At 39.0% G+C, this 16,040-nt stretch overlaps 1 long non-coding RNA gene across 1 annotated transcript; it reads right to left on the bottom strand.

Moving 5' to 3' along the window:
- Positions 1 to 257: 257 nt before the first annotated feature.
- On the bottom strand, positions 258 to 15,351 carry LOC104663028. The gene is made up of 3 exons (XR_004054503.1): positions 15,309 to 15,351; positions 14,872 to 14,940; positions 258 to 375 (listed from the first exon to the last, which is right to left on the bottom strand). It is a non-coding gene; the product is annotated as an uncharacterized LOC104663028 (long non-coding RNA).
- Between the last annotated feature and the right edge of the window lie 689 nt (positions 15,352 to 16,040).

Here is a 16,040-nt window from a genome sequence, read left to right as displayed (position 1 = left end):
CTAACCTTGTGATCCACTCACCTCGGCCTCCCAAAGTGATGGGATTACAGGCATAAGCCACCACGCCTGGCCCATTTATTTAATTCTTATAATGAAAAAAGTATATTGGCAACAAGTATCCAACTGAAGAAGCTGAAAAGAATGTTAATGAAAATCCAAATAAAGAGGAAGAAACTATTATGTAGGCAAAGAGATTAATAAAACACACACACACCCACACACACACCCACCCACCCACACACCCACACACACCCACACACACATACACACACACCAGAAGTGAAAAAGGAAACAAAAAGCTAGTATAGTCGGCTCTTCATCTGTATCTGCAGTTTCCACATCCACAGATTCAACCAATTGTGGACAGAAAATACTCTGAAAAATAAAAAATAACAATACAAGAATAAATATGCAAATAAAAACAATACAGCATAACAACTATTTACATAGCATTTATATCATATTAGATATTTTATGTAACCTAGAGATAATTTGAAGCATACAGGAGAATTGTGTAGGCTATATGCAAATAGGATGGCATTTTACAACAAGGACTTGAGCATCCTTGGATTTTGGTATGCAAGAGTGTCCTGGAACTAATCCGCTACAAATACCAAGGTACCACTGTACTTTGAAAAACTAATAAAATTGACACACTTCTATTAAGGCTGATCAAAAAGAAAAGAGAAGGCACAAAAATATTAGAAGAGAAAAGGTAACATAAACAATTCAAGTAAAATTTATAAATACAACTTTTTTTGAGACACAGTCATCCTTTTATTCCTTACTTTCTTAACAAACTGCTTTCACTTAAAAAAAATTAAAAAAAGAAACAGAAAAGAAAAGAAAGAAAAAATGAAAGACCCTATATCTCTAATTAGAAACTTTAGAAAAAGATAAATTCTAAATAAAATACTAGTCACTTATATTCAAGAATGTATTTTGAAAAATGAAAATACATCATAACCAAATAGAATTTACCCCAAGAATATAAGAATGTTTTGACATCAGAAAATATCTATAACTTTGTTCACAATATTGACTACATATAGAAAACCACACACAAAAAAACCCTCAATGGAATTTTTTTAAAAAGACATTCTACAAAAGTAAACATTCATTCATGACTTAGTAAATTTTGTATATATTTTATTAGGATAAATTGTCCTCTGACCATTTCTTCATTCATTCATTTTGTTTCCTTCCCCCCATCTACCATTAAAAGCAAGGCTGTAAAAAGTATTTTCCCACAGTCTCTTTGTGCACAGGTAAAATTACCTCTCTAGAGTGTATACTTAGGAGGAGCATTGCCTGGGGGAAGGATCTGCTCATCCTCAAGTATTTACAAATTGTAAAGGTTTGTACAAATTTACACTCCTACCAGCAGTGTATGGGAGCTTCCCCATATCAATGCCAACATTTTCAGTACTTTTTCCCCAAAATGAATGGGGATAAAATTTATTTATGAATTCTACCATTATTTATTGAGAACCTAGTATGTGTCAAGAACTGGAAAAGAGTAGTAGGTAATGAGGTAAAAAGGTCATGGCATGCAGAGGATGCACGTGGTACCATTGTCATAACTTTGGCTTTTACTTGAAGTGACATGAAAAGCTATCGGAGGATTTGATTCAGAGAAATGGCATGATTTGACTGTTTTGTAAGAATCACCCTGGCTGTTGTGTTAAGAACAGACTATAAGGAAGTGATGAAGGAAGCAGGGAGACTACTTAGGAGGCTATTGCAATAATTCAGACAAAAAGATGTCGGGGGCTTAGACCACTATAAAAATGCTTTGTTTAAAAATTTTCTATTTTCCAGAATTGCAGTGAGACTATGTTTATGACCTGAGGGTAGAAAAGGCCTCCTGATACAATACAAAAAATGCCAGTCATAAAGAAAAGGATTAATAAATTTTACTATATCAAAACTTTACATCTGTTCAACAAAATGAGATTCAAATCCCAAGGGGAGACTGAGTGAAAGCATTGTAATGAATGTAGCAAAGGACTTGCCTTTTTATGTCCCCAGAAAAAAGACAAACAAAATTGAAAAACGGGCAAAGGGCCGGGCGCGGTGGCTCAAGCCTGTAATCCCAGCACTTTGGGAGGCTGAGGCGGGCGGATCACGAGGTCAGGAGATCGAGACCATCCTGGCTAACACGGTGAAACCCGGTCTCTACTAAAAATACAAAAAAAATTAGCCGGGTGTAGTGGTGGGCACCTGTAGTCCCAGCCACTCAGGAGGCTGAGGCAGGAGAATGGCGTGAATCCGGGAGGCAGAGCTTGCAGTGAGCTGAAATTGCGCCACTGCACTCCAGCCTGGGTGACACAGCGAGACTGTCTCAAAAAAAAAAAAAAAAAAAAAGAAAAGAAAAATGGGTAAAGAACATAAATAAGCAATTCACCAAAGAAGAAACATGAATGGCAAATGAGCATCTGAAAAGATGCTCAGTCTTACTGGTTTTGGGGGGAAAAACAAATAAAAAGAAGGGGACACTATTTTTCATACATTGGATTGACAATAAGTAAGAAAGACTGATGTATTGGCAAGCATCTGGAAAAACAGACATTCTCTTACCATATTCCTGGGAATATAAACTGGCCAACCTTTTTGGAGAACACATTGGGCAGTAGTCCTTCACAGTTTGGATGCGCCTATCGTTTGACTCAGTAATCTCACACCTTGATATCCACTGTAGAGAGATATTTGCACATGTGCAAAAAGGAAGCAGGTACAAGGTTGTTTCACTATAGCACTATTTATAGTGGTAAAAACTCATAGCATAGCAACCTAAATGATCATCAAAAGACTGACACTTAGTGATGCATCTGACCTATGTAAGAGCATGCAGCAGTTGAAAAAAACTAAAATGTACTGACAGAAAAACCTCTGAGAGATATGGCTAAATTAAAAAAAAAAAAAAAAAAAAAAAAAAAAAAAAAAAAAAAAAAAAAAAGCAAAGTTGAAGAACAATCCACACTGTGTGATACCATTTCAGTCAAAACAAAACAAAGCAAAATTCCCTCACTGGCTCTCTCTCTGTGTATAGATATAGATAGATAGATACATATACACATGTACATAGATGCAGATGTATGTATACAGATAGATCAATACAGATATATAAATATCAAAAAGATGAGAAGACACACTCCAACTTGAAATCAGTGTTTTCTGTAAGGAAGAACCTGAAATAGGGGTTGAAGGAGGAGGATGAAGAAAAAGTTTTTATTCATCTTTCTTATGTGATTTTCTTAAAGATCCCTTGAAGCTTCACTATGCTTAGGAAAAGACCTTCCCCTTTCTAAGTTACTGCTCAGTGTCAGGCATTTGGGCCCCTGCACTACATTCCAGACTGGCTGCATTCCTGGTGAAGCCAGTGATTCATCTGAGCATGCCCTGGGCCAGCCCCAGGTACTGATATTCTGTGCTTTATTCTAGGCTCAACATCCACCCAGACTGACCATGGGCAAATCAGTTTCAGTTCCTTTCTCTTATCTAGCTCAGTTGTGGGGCAGTTACCTCACAATGGGATGCAAACGAGGATTCAAGCAAAGTATTCTATAAGCTGCCTCCTCAATCTTCTCAGCGCCTCTGGTAACCAGCCAAGCCAGTCTTGGCCGTGTGGAGGTGGAGACTTCAGGGGAAATGCTTGCTGACTTTGTGCACTATTCGAGCAAAAGGGCAAGCTGGGGATACCATTGCTGGAAAATTTTTAGTGCAGCAAAGTGTTCCCTACCCATCTGGCCAACTAGATACTGTTTTTCTTGCACCCTTTTTCAGTAAATATAGGGCAGATAAAATAGCCTTTTACCCCACAGATGAAGCCCTGGAGAGATCATCCATAAATTACAAATATAGATTGATTTGGGGTGGGGGTGGGGAGGGAAGGCAGGAGAGGACTCAAATGCCATAAACAAACTCCTAAGGAGAATGCTATGAATAAAAACTTCCTGTACCAGTCAGCAGCATCCTAATGAGACGGAGCTCACATGTGTACAACAGCTGTATAAATTACCAAGCTTAAATTAACCGCATCATACTACTTCCAAAACACTCGATTCCTTCTTTCTTTCTTCTTTTCTACTCCAAAATAATCTAAAACAATCCTATAACAATTACAAACTGGGGGAAAGGCAAACCATTCTGGGAAAGAAAAAAAATAGCAGCTGCTCTAGATATCATTTTCAGATTTTGGCTAGGATTGTTTAAGTTATTTTTTATTTTCTTTTATTCTTGGCTGGCTTGACAGCCCTTCAGGATTTCAGCTGATTCCAAACACAGCTCAATAAAGATCATTCCAGAGAAGCTTCATATTCCTAAGATTCCTTAAATTTCTCTTTATTTTAACTTAGGAAATTAGGTTGAAAGAAGATGAAAAACAGCCCAGATTGCACCATTTCCTATGCAAGTTTCTTGCAAAGCAAGCTGTGTCCCCCTTTCCAACAAGAACAGAGAGACACAGTTCTGATTGGGAGGTGGGCGGCAGGTCCTCTGAAGCAGCAGCAGGACTATTTGTCTTTTGAAAATGTCCCAGCAGGTCCAAAGTCTGTCTGAAAACTTTTTGTAAAGGAGGAGGAGAAAAAAAAATGAGATTCTAGTGAGCTAACCATCTAAAAAAGCCAGTGACTGCACTGTGGACTTCTTTCATGCACCAAATATTTATTTTGCACCTAGGTGTGCCACACTCTGTTCTATATGCTGAAGAGGGAGCAATAAAGACAACCAAGTGTCTGATTCCCTCAGAGTTTCTGTGCCTGGGACCAAACTGTTACAGGAAAGTGGTCCTGATCCAGACCCCAAGAGAGGGTTCTTGGATTTTGTGCAAGAAAGAATTCAGGGCAAGTCCAAAGTGCAGAGGAAAAGCAAGTTTATTAAGAAAGTAGAGGAATAAAAGAATGGCCACTCCATGGACAGAGCAGCCCCGAGGGCTGCTGGTTGCCCATTTTTATGATATGCTAAACAAGGGGCGGATTATGCTAAACAAGGGATGATTTATTCATGCCTCCCCTTTTTAGATCATATAGGGTAACTTCTTGACATTGCCATGGCATTTGTAAACTGTCACGACGCTAGTGGGAGTGTAGTAGTAAGGACAACCAGAGGTTACTCTTGATGCCATTTTGGTTTTTGTGAGGTTTAGCCGGCTTCTTTACTGCAACTGTTCTATCAGAAAGGTCTTTATGACCTGTATCTTGTGCCAACATTCTATCTTTTTTTTTTTTTTTTTTGAGACGGAGTCTCGCTGTGTCGCCCAGGCTGGAGTGCAGTGGCGCGATCTTGGCTCACTGCAAGCTCCTCCTCCCGGGTTCCCTCCATTCTCCCGCCTCAGCCTCCGAGTAGCTGGGACTACAGGCGCCCGCCACCGCGCCCGGCTAGTTTTTTGTATTTTTAGTAGAGATGGGGTTTCACCGTGTTAGCCAGGAGGGTCTCGATCTCCTGACCTCGTGATCCGCCCGCCTCGGCCTCCCAAAGTGCTGGGATTACAGGCTTGAGCCCCCGCGCCCGGCCCGACCTTCTATCTTATTCTGTGACTTAGAATGCCTTAACTGTCTGGGAATGCAGCCCAGTAGGTCTCAGCCTCATTTTACCCAGCTCCTATACAAGATGGAGTTGCTCTGGTTCACACACCTCTCACAAAACCAAGAAGACAATTCAAGGAAGCCCTTTCCCCTGTCTGCTCCCAGCTGGGTTTCAAGTCTCTTCCTTCTGTTGTTCCTTCTCTTACAACCCTGGTTTATTATACTCTTTACCCTTCCCTTATGTAATCACATGTCCCTTTGTAAACATCAAAAGAAAATAAGCAGGCCCAGGGAGCTGATGGAAATGAGAATGATGACTCATAGAAGGACGTTTTTCTATTTTTCACTTATACAAGCCTCTTTTGAGAAGAGCCTAGATGCCTTTTCTTTCTGAAACTAGCTTGTCTCCTCTGAGTCCTCACTTTGGCTCTGATTATCAAAATCTACTCTCAACCATTCACTGCTTTGTGCCTCCAGCTCACCTGGGCCCTCAGAGTAGTCTGGCAATCATTTCTTATTTCCCTAAGCAGCTTTTCTCCCCCACCTTTCACCCTTCATTTAGGCTATTTTAAAAAATCTTCATACTCCCTGAAGTTCCATGCTCATATACCACCCCAACCACCACACTGACATTCACCCACTATAGAAGTGTCCCATACTTCACAGACAAAATAGAAGCCATTGGAAAACTCCATTTCCAGTCATGCTACCTAGAAGGTTCTCTGCATCTGCACGTATTTTTTTCCATCCTGCACAAAGAAAGGGTGCCCTCCCATTTAAGGTGAGCGCCTGCACCCAAGCTTTGGATACACCCTCCTTTAGTATTCTCAGGAAAGGTCCTCCATGTGTTATTCCCTTCTTTACCTCGCCATTCATTTCTTTCCTCTGCTGGGTCCTTTCCTTCAGCCTAACACAAAACCCCTGGCCTCTCATCCTACAGATTTCCTACTAAAAACTGGTTCAGAAACTCATCCAAGAATTAATGAACAAAAAAGGAACCAGGAAAGGATCTATATTAAAAATACTATTCATTGACCACTGGATTTTTTTCATCCCCACGACTATCTCCTTTTTATTCATATTCGTCTTTCTGGAATATTTTCTCAACTCTATTTTTTTTTCTTTTTTTTTTTTTGAGATGGAATCTTGCTCTGTCGCCCAGGCTGGAGTGCAGTGGCGTGATCCTGGCTCACTGCAACCTCTGCCTCCCAAGTTCAAGCAATTCTCCTGTCTCAGCCTCCTGAGTAGCTGGGAATATAGGCACAAGCCACCATGCCTGGCTAAGTTTTCTATTTTTAGTAGAGACATGGTTTCACCATATTGGTCAGGCTGGTCACGAACTCCTGACCTCAGGTGATCCACCCACCTCGTCCTCCCAAAGTGCTGGGATTTTACAGGCGTGAGCCACTGTGCCCAGCCTCAACTCTATTTTCTAATCCTTCCAGTGAAATTTTAATTTTGCCAATCGTATTCTCATTCCCAAGATTTCCTTGTTATTTCTGATAATTCTTTTCATAGCATCTTTTGTCTTTTTGTCTTGTTTTAGGTAGGTAATACCCCTCAAATCTCTGAAAATACTAATTAGTTTGTTGGTTTTTTTTTTTTTTTAAACTGACTTCTGTTCCCTAAATTTTATCTGTCAGCCTTGCGGGATACTAGTCATGACTGGGTGTATGCTGATAGGTATGTACACACATTCATATCAGTTCTCTAGGTCATGTCCCTGAACTCTTGATGTGTATCTTTAATTGCCTAGTGAACAAGTTTCTTAGATATCCCAAAGGCATTGCAAATGAAACTCATAGATCCCTCCAGGCTTGTTTTTTTTCTTTTATCTCAGTAAATGACACTACCACCTACTCAGTTACCTAAGACCCATCAGTAATTCTTGACTGGCCCTATTTTTCCTCAACTGTATCCAATATATTAATTCCTAGTGAATCTAGCTCCTTAATATCACTGGATGTTATCTCAATGTTTCCCACTTTATTGAAGGAACACCGGCAGTGTAAATCCTGGCATATCTCCACATACTTAACCATTCTATCTCAGGGAAGGTGGAATGACCTGTGATTTGTAAATCTGGAAAGGACAAACAGGGCATGCTAGTTTCTGCCACCCTTCCTCTTCGTGGCTGCTGGGACAGGGGCACACATTCTAATCCTCCAAGTGTAGTTTTTCTCAAGGGGCGTCACAGGTTGGATTCCCTGGGAGGTAGATGCTGAAATGGAAATTAGTATGTAGGAGGTTTTATTGGGGAATGCTCTTGGGATCGATGCTTGTTCCCAAGGTGACAGGTGTTTCCTTGTTGATCCTAAGGAAAGGGAAGGAAAAGGAAGGGGAAAGAATGAGAAGAGAAGGGTAGAACGGAAGGGGTAGAAACAGGAAAAGAAGGGAAGGGAGCAAGATTGAGCAAAGGGAGAAGTTGAGCTGAGATTCAGTCTCAATGCAGGCCTCAGCTGGACTTTGTGGAGCACCAAAGCTGGGATGGCCTTTTGAAATTGTCTCAAATTGGGATCAAGACTTTATATTTTCTGCTCGGATCAGTCATTACACATGGACCACCTCAGGCAGGGAGCATGACTTTGGGCTAGTGGCTGTCTTTAGCCAAGGCCATCCCTAAGGAGGACTACTAGTTGATGGTGTCTCCAAGCAGCACTCCCAGCAGGGGGAATAAATTGTTTATTTCTGAAAATAGATCTAGGTGGCACACCACAACATTCACATCAGAGGCACCTACTCTAATCAAAGGGTTTATTTAGCATCTAATTTGGCTCCTACACTAAGCTAAGACCTATACCTTAGCTTTTTTTTCAGCAATAAATGTTTTAGAGTTTGTCTTCCAATCATTTGTTTTATTGCTTTATTTTTCCAGAGGCTTAGACTGGGATGAGGGCTGCCATTTAAACCTAAAACATTTCTCAACATCCTTCTCGCTGTTTCACTGGGTCAGGCCATCCTTGTCTCTTTCCTGAACTACAGCTTCAGTTTCCTGTCTGGCTGTCGTGTTTCCGTTATTACCACTTTTCAGTTTTTCCTCCACAGTTCACCAGAAGGAGATTTCAAAAGCACAAATCTTATCATCTAACTTGTGGTTGTTTAAAACTCGTCCTTGCTTTCCCATTGCCTTTGGGAATTAGACCTAAGTTTCTTAACAGAGCTGGACAGGCCAGTGAGATCTGATCTCACTTATCTAGTCTTATTGTCTTAACACTCCATCATTCCCCACCTCTCTACTTGATATTCCAGTGCAGGAAAAGTACTTGAAGTCTCACTTAGCAACCAAACTGTTTCTTTGCTTTTTAAATGTTTCCTCAGATTAGAATATATTGAACTTTTTTTTTTTGGTCGGTCTCACTCACTTGACTGTGAGTATTTTGGGAGCAGGGATACTTCCTGTTCTTACAATAGGCACTCAATATTAAATAAATACACATATACATATATATATGGAAAGGATTTATGATCTGTTAAATGCTTATTTATTAGTGGTGGCCACTAAACCTATGAGAAAATGTTCCACTTTACTATTAAAAAGCACTCTGAAACAAGGAGGTACAGTTTTTCACCTAGAAATTGGCAGAGTTACTAAAGACTAGCAAGGGTATGGCAAAATGGGCATCTGATACACTGCAAGTATCAGAAAAGCATTTCGGCAATATGGAACAAGTCTCAAGATGTGTAAGCCATGTGACCTAACAACTGCACATCTAGAAATCTATCTAATCAGAGATAGGAGTAAAATTTATGTTCAAAGGTGTTCATCATAACATGCGTCTTTATTATACTGTTGAATTGTCCATGCATTCTGTAATGAGGATGTTTTAATTTAAAAATCAGTAAAATGGGGACTGGGCACTGTGGCTCATGCCTGTAATCCTAGCACTTTGGGAGGCCAAGGCAGGCAGGTCACCTGAGGTCAGGAGTTTGAGACCAGCCTGGCCAACATGGTGAAACCCCATCTCTACCAAATATACAAAAATTAGCCGGGTGTGGTGGCACATGCCCGTAATCCTAGTTACTCAGGAGGCTGAGGCAGGAGAATCACCTGAACCCGGGAAGTGGACGTTGCAGTGAGCCAAGATCACGCCACTGCACTCCAGCCTGGGCAACAGAGCGAGACTCCGTCTCAAAAAAAAAAAAAAAAAAAAAAGTTAGCATTACAGTTTGTAGGAGTGAGGTTCCAGGAATGCTCAATGATCCGGTTTCCTTACATTCACACATTGGCATGAAGACCCTTGTGTAGTTCCCTTTCAAATTGTGCCAGAGGTGAAGTGTGTGACCAGTAAAATAGGACTGAAATGGTGGCAAGATTAGGTTTTAAAAGACATGAGCAGGGCATGGTGGATGGTGGGTCATGCCTGTAATCCCAACATTTTAGGGGGCTGAGGCAGGAGGATTGCTTGAGCCCAGGAGTTCTGAGCAACATAGTGAGACCTTTGTCTCTACCAAAAAAAAAACACAAAAAAACAAAAAAACAAAAAAACAAAACCCAGAAGCATTGGCACACATATCTCTAGTTCCAGCTCAGCTACTTAGGAGGCTGAGGTGGGAGGATCGCTTGAGCCCAGGAGGTTCTGGGACCCCTTTTCTCATCTCTGCCCTCCAGCCTGCTGCCCTCCAGCAAGACCCTTCTCCAAAAAAAATAAATAAAATAAATTTTAAAAATTTTAAGACACTAGAACATCTATCTGAGTCCTTAGTCTCTGTCTCTTTCCATTTATGAGATATTATTAGATCAGGCAAATTCTCTCTCCTCCTTTCTCTGTCTCTATCACTTGCTTATGGGGAAAGCCAGTTGCCACGTTATGAGGGCACACAATGAGAGACCCACATGGCAAGACATTGTGGTCTCTTGTCAGCATCACATGGGTGAACTTGGAAGCAGGTCCCCAGCCCATTAAGCTTCAGATGGCTGCAGCACCAGCTAATGTGTTGACTGCAACTTCATGAGAGACCTTGAGCCAGAAACATCCAATTAAGCTCCTTCTAGATTTCTAATCTAGAGATACTGAGATAACAAATGTTTACTGTTTTACGTTGTTACATTTTGAGTAAGGTGATCAACTGTCCAGCTTTTTTTTTTTTTTTTTTTTTTTTTTTTTTTGAGACGGAGTCTCACTCTTGTTGCCCAGGCTAGAGTGCAATAGCGTAATCTCGGCTCACCGCAACCTCCACCTCTCGTGTTCAAGCAATTCTCCTGCCTTGATCTCCTGAGTAGATGGGATTACAGGTGCCCGCCACAACACCCAGCTAATTTTTGTATTTTTAGTAGAGATGGGGTTTCACCATGTTGGCCAGGCTGGTCTCGAACTCATGGAACTGTTGTTTTGGTCCACCTGGCACCCTTCTGCTCCCTGTTCTTCTAGTCAGAACACTACCCCTCTGTTTGAGGGAAGTGCCTTTCCTCAACTCCAGGTGGTTCTGATATGGTTACCAACCAAGGGACAAGGTGGATATGTGACTCAGACTGGAACAATCAGATTTTCTCTTTCATTAATTTGAATCTTGAGTGGAGGTACATGAGGACAGAGGTTTGTTTGTTTGTTTGTTTATTTATCTATTTATTTATTTATTTATTTATTTATTTATTTATTTATTTTGACACAGGGTCTTGCTATGTCACCCAGGCTGGAGTGCAGTAGCACGATCTCGGCTCACTGCAACCTCTGCCTCCCAGTTTCAAACAATTCTCATATCTCGGCCTCCCGAGTAGCTAGGACTACAGGCACACACCACCACGCCCAACTAATTTTTGTATATTTAGTAGAGATGGGTTTTCACCATGTTGGCCCGGCTCCTGACTTCGAGTGACCCGCTCGCCTCGGCCTCCCAAAGTGCTGGGATTATAGACATGAGCCACCACACTCGGCTGACAAAAGGTATTTAAAGCTAATCACAAGGAGGCAGAATCCTAGAGAGTTGGTTAAAGAACTTTTGTTTCTGAGATTTCTGTCACCTTCCCAGTTCCTGTTCCTCTTGGTCATTCAGCAAGGCCTTTGATTCTGTAAGCTACTCCTATATGGCTTGAGAAAATGATGCAATTATATTCTTTAAATTGGTGAATTTCATTGTATGAAAATTATATCCCAATAAAGCTAACCAAAAAAAAAAAAAAAAAAAGTGGGTCAAAGACTTGAACAGGTACTTCATAAAAGAGAACATCCAAATGACCAATAAACATATGAAAAGGCATAAATTAAAAGTAGAATGAGATACCATTCTACACCTATCATTATGTCTAAAATCAAAAAGATGGAAAATACCAAATATTGCTGAGGACATTGGCACAACTGGAACTCTCCTATGCTGCTCACAGGGATGTAAATTCATATTACCACTTTGGAAAATTTTTTGGCAATGTCTAGGAAAGCTGAATATGTGCATAACCTATGACTGGGTAATTCTAGTTCTGTTTGTAGTCAGAATTTGGGAACCAGTAGGAAGGATAAATAAATGGTGGTAAATCTGTGCAATTCAATACTGCACAGCAATGAGAATGAATGAACTACTGCTACATATGACGTGAAAGGAGCATATAAACATAATACTGAGTGAAAGAAACCATACACAAAAGGGTACATTTATTTAAAGTTAGAAAGCAGGGCCTGGCACGGGTGCTTATGCCTGTAATCCCAGCACTTTGGGAGGCTGAGGTGGGTGGATCCCTTGAGGTCAGGAGTTCGTGACCAGCCTGGCCAACATGGAGAAACCCTGTCTCATTATGATTTAAAGTATTTTCTAATTTCCATTGTGATTTCTTCTTTGACCTATGGAATATTTAGAAGTACACTGCTAAATTTTCACATATTTGAAAACTTTCTAGTTTTTAAAATATCATTAGGTTAATTCCCCTCTGCTCAAAGAATGTACTCTGTATTATGTCAATCCTTTGAAATACATTGAGGCTTGCTTTATGGTCAAAGTTATTGCCACTTTTAGTAAATGTTCCACGTTCATATGAAATGAAAGTGAATTCTGTAGTTGTTTGGTGAAATATTCAATATATATCAATTTTGTAAATCCTGTTAATCATGTTGTTTAAATTTTGTGTTTTCTTATTAATTTGTGTCTACTTTTTTATTGGTTACTGAAAAGATCTTACTGTTATTGTAGATCTATTTCTCCTTGCAGTTTTGGGAATTTTTAAATTAATATATTTTGAAGTATATTGCTAGTTGCGCACAGAATTAGACTTATTGTATCTTCCTGATGGATTGATATTTAGATTTATTGTAAAATATCCCACTTTATTTCTAATAATGCTTCTTTCCTTAAAGTCTACTTTGTATGTTATTGTATAGCTAGGAGAGCTTTTGGGGTGATAGTTTTTGCATAACATGTTTTTTTCTATTTTTTTACTATTGTATCTTTAGTAAAAAAGCATATGTAATTATTTTAGCCAGTATGACAATCTTTATCTTTTAGTGGAATATTATGCCATTTTTATTTAATATTTTAAATTTATAATTAATTTATATTCAATTTTAATAGTCCAGGTACTTAATGAGATATTTGGGTTCATAGGTACCATTTTATTATTTTTTTCTATTTGCCCCATTTGCTACTTGCTCCTTTTTATCTTTTTTCTTACCATCATTTAGCTTCATTATTTTTAATTAACTATCCTTTCTCCCTTTTGCTATTTCCATATTATGTTAGTTATAAGTATTTCTATTATTCTCTTAATGGTGACCTAGAGTTTACAACATTCACCCTTGGCTTATTATATTCTTGTGTAATTTAGTATTTTTATTACTTCTGAGACAAGATATCCTTGCTGACATCTCCATTGGACATCTGTACCATTTTGTTATATTTGGGAGCAGACATAGCTCCTCACCATTTATAGATACTGACTCCTGTCTGGTTCTCTCCAGACAGCTTCAGGAGACCTACATTCTCCTGACATCAGGCCATTTCCCTTTTCTTGGAGTCCTTCCCATCCCAAATCATTGAATCATCTGCCTTCACGGGCTTAGGCATCAGAAAATCACTACAGCTTAACCTGCCCTCTAGAGAGAAGAAGGGAAAAAGAAATACTTCCCATTTTTCCATGATGAGCCAGTAGACAAGAAAATAAAATATGGTTTCTCAATCAATTTATCCTGCCACACCTACTAATATTGTATGAGGTTTCATGGCCTAGCTTTGGCATCTAACCATAATTAACTACGCTATTTCCATGGGAAATTAATTCTAGGTAACAAACACTTAGACTTAGGACCTTTGAGAACCCAATATACTAATAATATGTATTCTCTATATACCATTATTTTTCCTGCTTCTATTTGAGGAAAGAAAAAAATTGCAGAGACCAATGATAAGGCTCATGATGGCCGCAATAATACTCTGGTCATGTTGCTTTAGGATTTTGCTTCAACATTAATATCTACAAATGGGGTGAACATGAAGGAATATATAATCTCCTACCAAATTGCAAGGTATTTTTGTGCCTTTTGTTTTCTTTGCCAGGCTAATTACATAGAGCTACAGGGAGTAATAATTTTCAGATATATATTCTCCCTGAAATATACTGCAAAGTTTAAAATGCACTCATAAATACAGACATAGGTAAAGTTTAATTTAGGCAACTCTACGTTGGGTGTTGTAGCACCTATCCCAAAGAACCAGGAGATGGTGACTTGGTTTAATAAAACATTACAAAGGTCCATTAGGAAAATCTCCAGGGACTAAATGGTGGTAATTTTGACCTAGACCATAGCAATTGCCCCTTTTGCTAAAAGCAACCATACTGATTCCTAACTGTGTCTTCTTCTTAGATCCCAACTTTCAATTTCAAGGAGAGACAATGTAGTCCAGACCTCTTACTATTTCCTGTGCTCTTTAGCTTTCATCTGGACTAGTGCACACTAACCTTTCATTCTGAGGTTTCAGGCAAACCTTAATTTCAAGAGGTTGCTTCAAGCCCCAAGCACTTTTTACAAGATGTACCAAGAGTGAATTGAACTCAAGGATATTTTTTTTCTTCAAAACCCCTTCCTGGTTCCACAGGTGGAATAATTTTTGTTTCTTAGTTTCCTTAGACCACCATTTCCAGATCTAGTCCAATAAATATTGATGTGAAGGCAGAACAATCACAAGGCATATTTGTATGTGGTTATATGGCATATCATAGGAGAATTGTATTTTTCCAAAATAATGTGTAAGTTTGGCTTAGGATCATCTGAAAACTGGAAATGATCAATACAACAATTCCATGGTCATAAAATGAGTTTTAAAAATTGCTTTTCCCCATAAGACGTCTTCCACACTTAATCATTCAATTATCCAGTTAATAAACTGGATAATTAATCTGATTATCCAGAATGTGTAATATACAAACCCGTTATTTTTTCTCTTCTCTTCTGCTGCCAGATCTTTGGTCATTTCACAGCTCATTAGCATTCTCTCTCTGGGAAAATAAAAGCAAATGTAGCTCAAATTATTATTTTAAACTTTCTATGCAAAGGTTTTGTAGGAAGGGTTATAATTATTGGTAAAAATACCACTTTACGTTCATAAGTATTTGGTCAGGCTCTGCGGGGCACTGTGAAAGAATTAACAAAGTTGAAGACATTGTCCCTGCTCTTAAGATTTTTACAATATAATTGGAGAAACAAGATTTATGTATATTCAAGTCAAATAGTAATGCAAGACAATATATATTTAACCTACAACATCAAAAAAAAAATCTAGTGATACAAACATATATACAAGAGAACTTTATACACTTAGAAGTGGGTTTTAAAAAAGGAGAAGGCTGGGCATGGTTGCTCATACCTGTAATCTCAGCACTCTGGGAGGCCAAGGCAGGAGGATCACTTGAGCTCAGTAGTTCAAGACCAGCCTGGACAACAAAGCAAGACTCTGCCTCTATAAAAAAATAAATAAATAAAATTTTTAATTAGCCAGGCATGGTAGTACACACCCGTAGTCTGGCTACTTGAGAAGCTGAGGCAGAAGGATCACTTGAGCCCGGGAGTTTGAGGATGCAGTGAGCTGTGATCGTACCACTGCACTCCAGTCTGGGTGACAGAGCGAGACCCTATCTCTAAATAAAGAAATAAATAAATCTTAAAAAAAAAAAAAAGGAGAACACAGTGTGAACTGAGAAAGTTATCATGGAAATTCTCAATAAGGTGGTGAGACAAGCTAGTTATCAAAGAATGGATGGAATTTCAACATGGGAAGAGGAAAAAAAAGAAAATTCTGTACATATACACACACAAAATCACAAAAGCCAAGAATTCCAGTCTAGGAGTCATATACACCTTTAAATGAAATATTTCAAGCATAAACATATAGAAAATAATAACAAGCTCTTTTTTCCTCCCTACTCATCTTTGTCAAGTATTAACTTGCGCAATATTTGCTTCATATTCTTTTTTTTTGAAGTGAATCAGCTAAAGCCTTCTGCATGCTATATGATAATCCTTTTTTCCTCAACAGGACATAACAATTATCTTGAATATGATGTTTATTATTACCATGAATATTCTAAAATGCTTATCA

The sequence above is a fragment of the Rhinopithecus roxellana genome, chromosome 17, assembly GCF_007565055.1.
Source record: "Rhinopithecus roxellana isolate Shanxi Qingling chromosome 17, ASM756505v1, whole genome shotgun sequence".
Classification (NCBI taxonomy): Eukaryota; Metazoa; Chordata; class Mammalia; order Primates; family Cercopithecidae; genus Rhinopithecus; species Rhinopithecus roxellana.
This window is presented reverse-complemented; position numbering and strand designations above follow the sequence as displayed.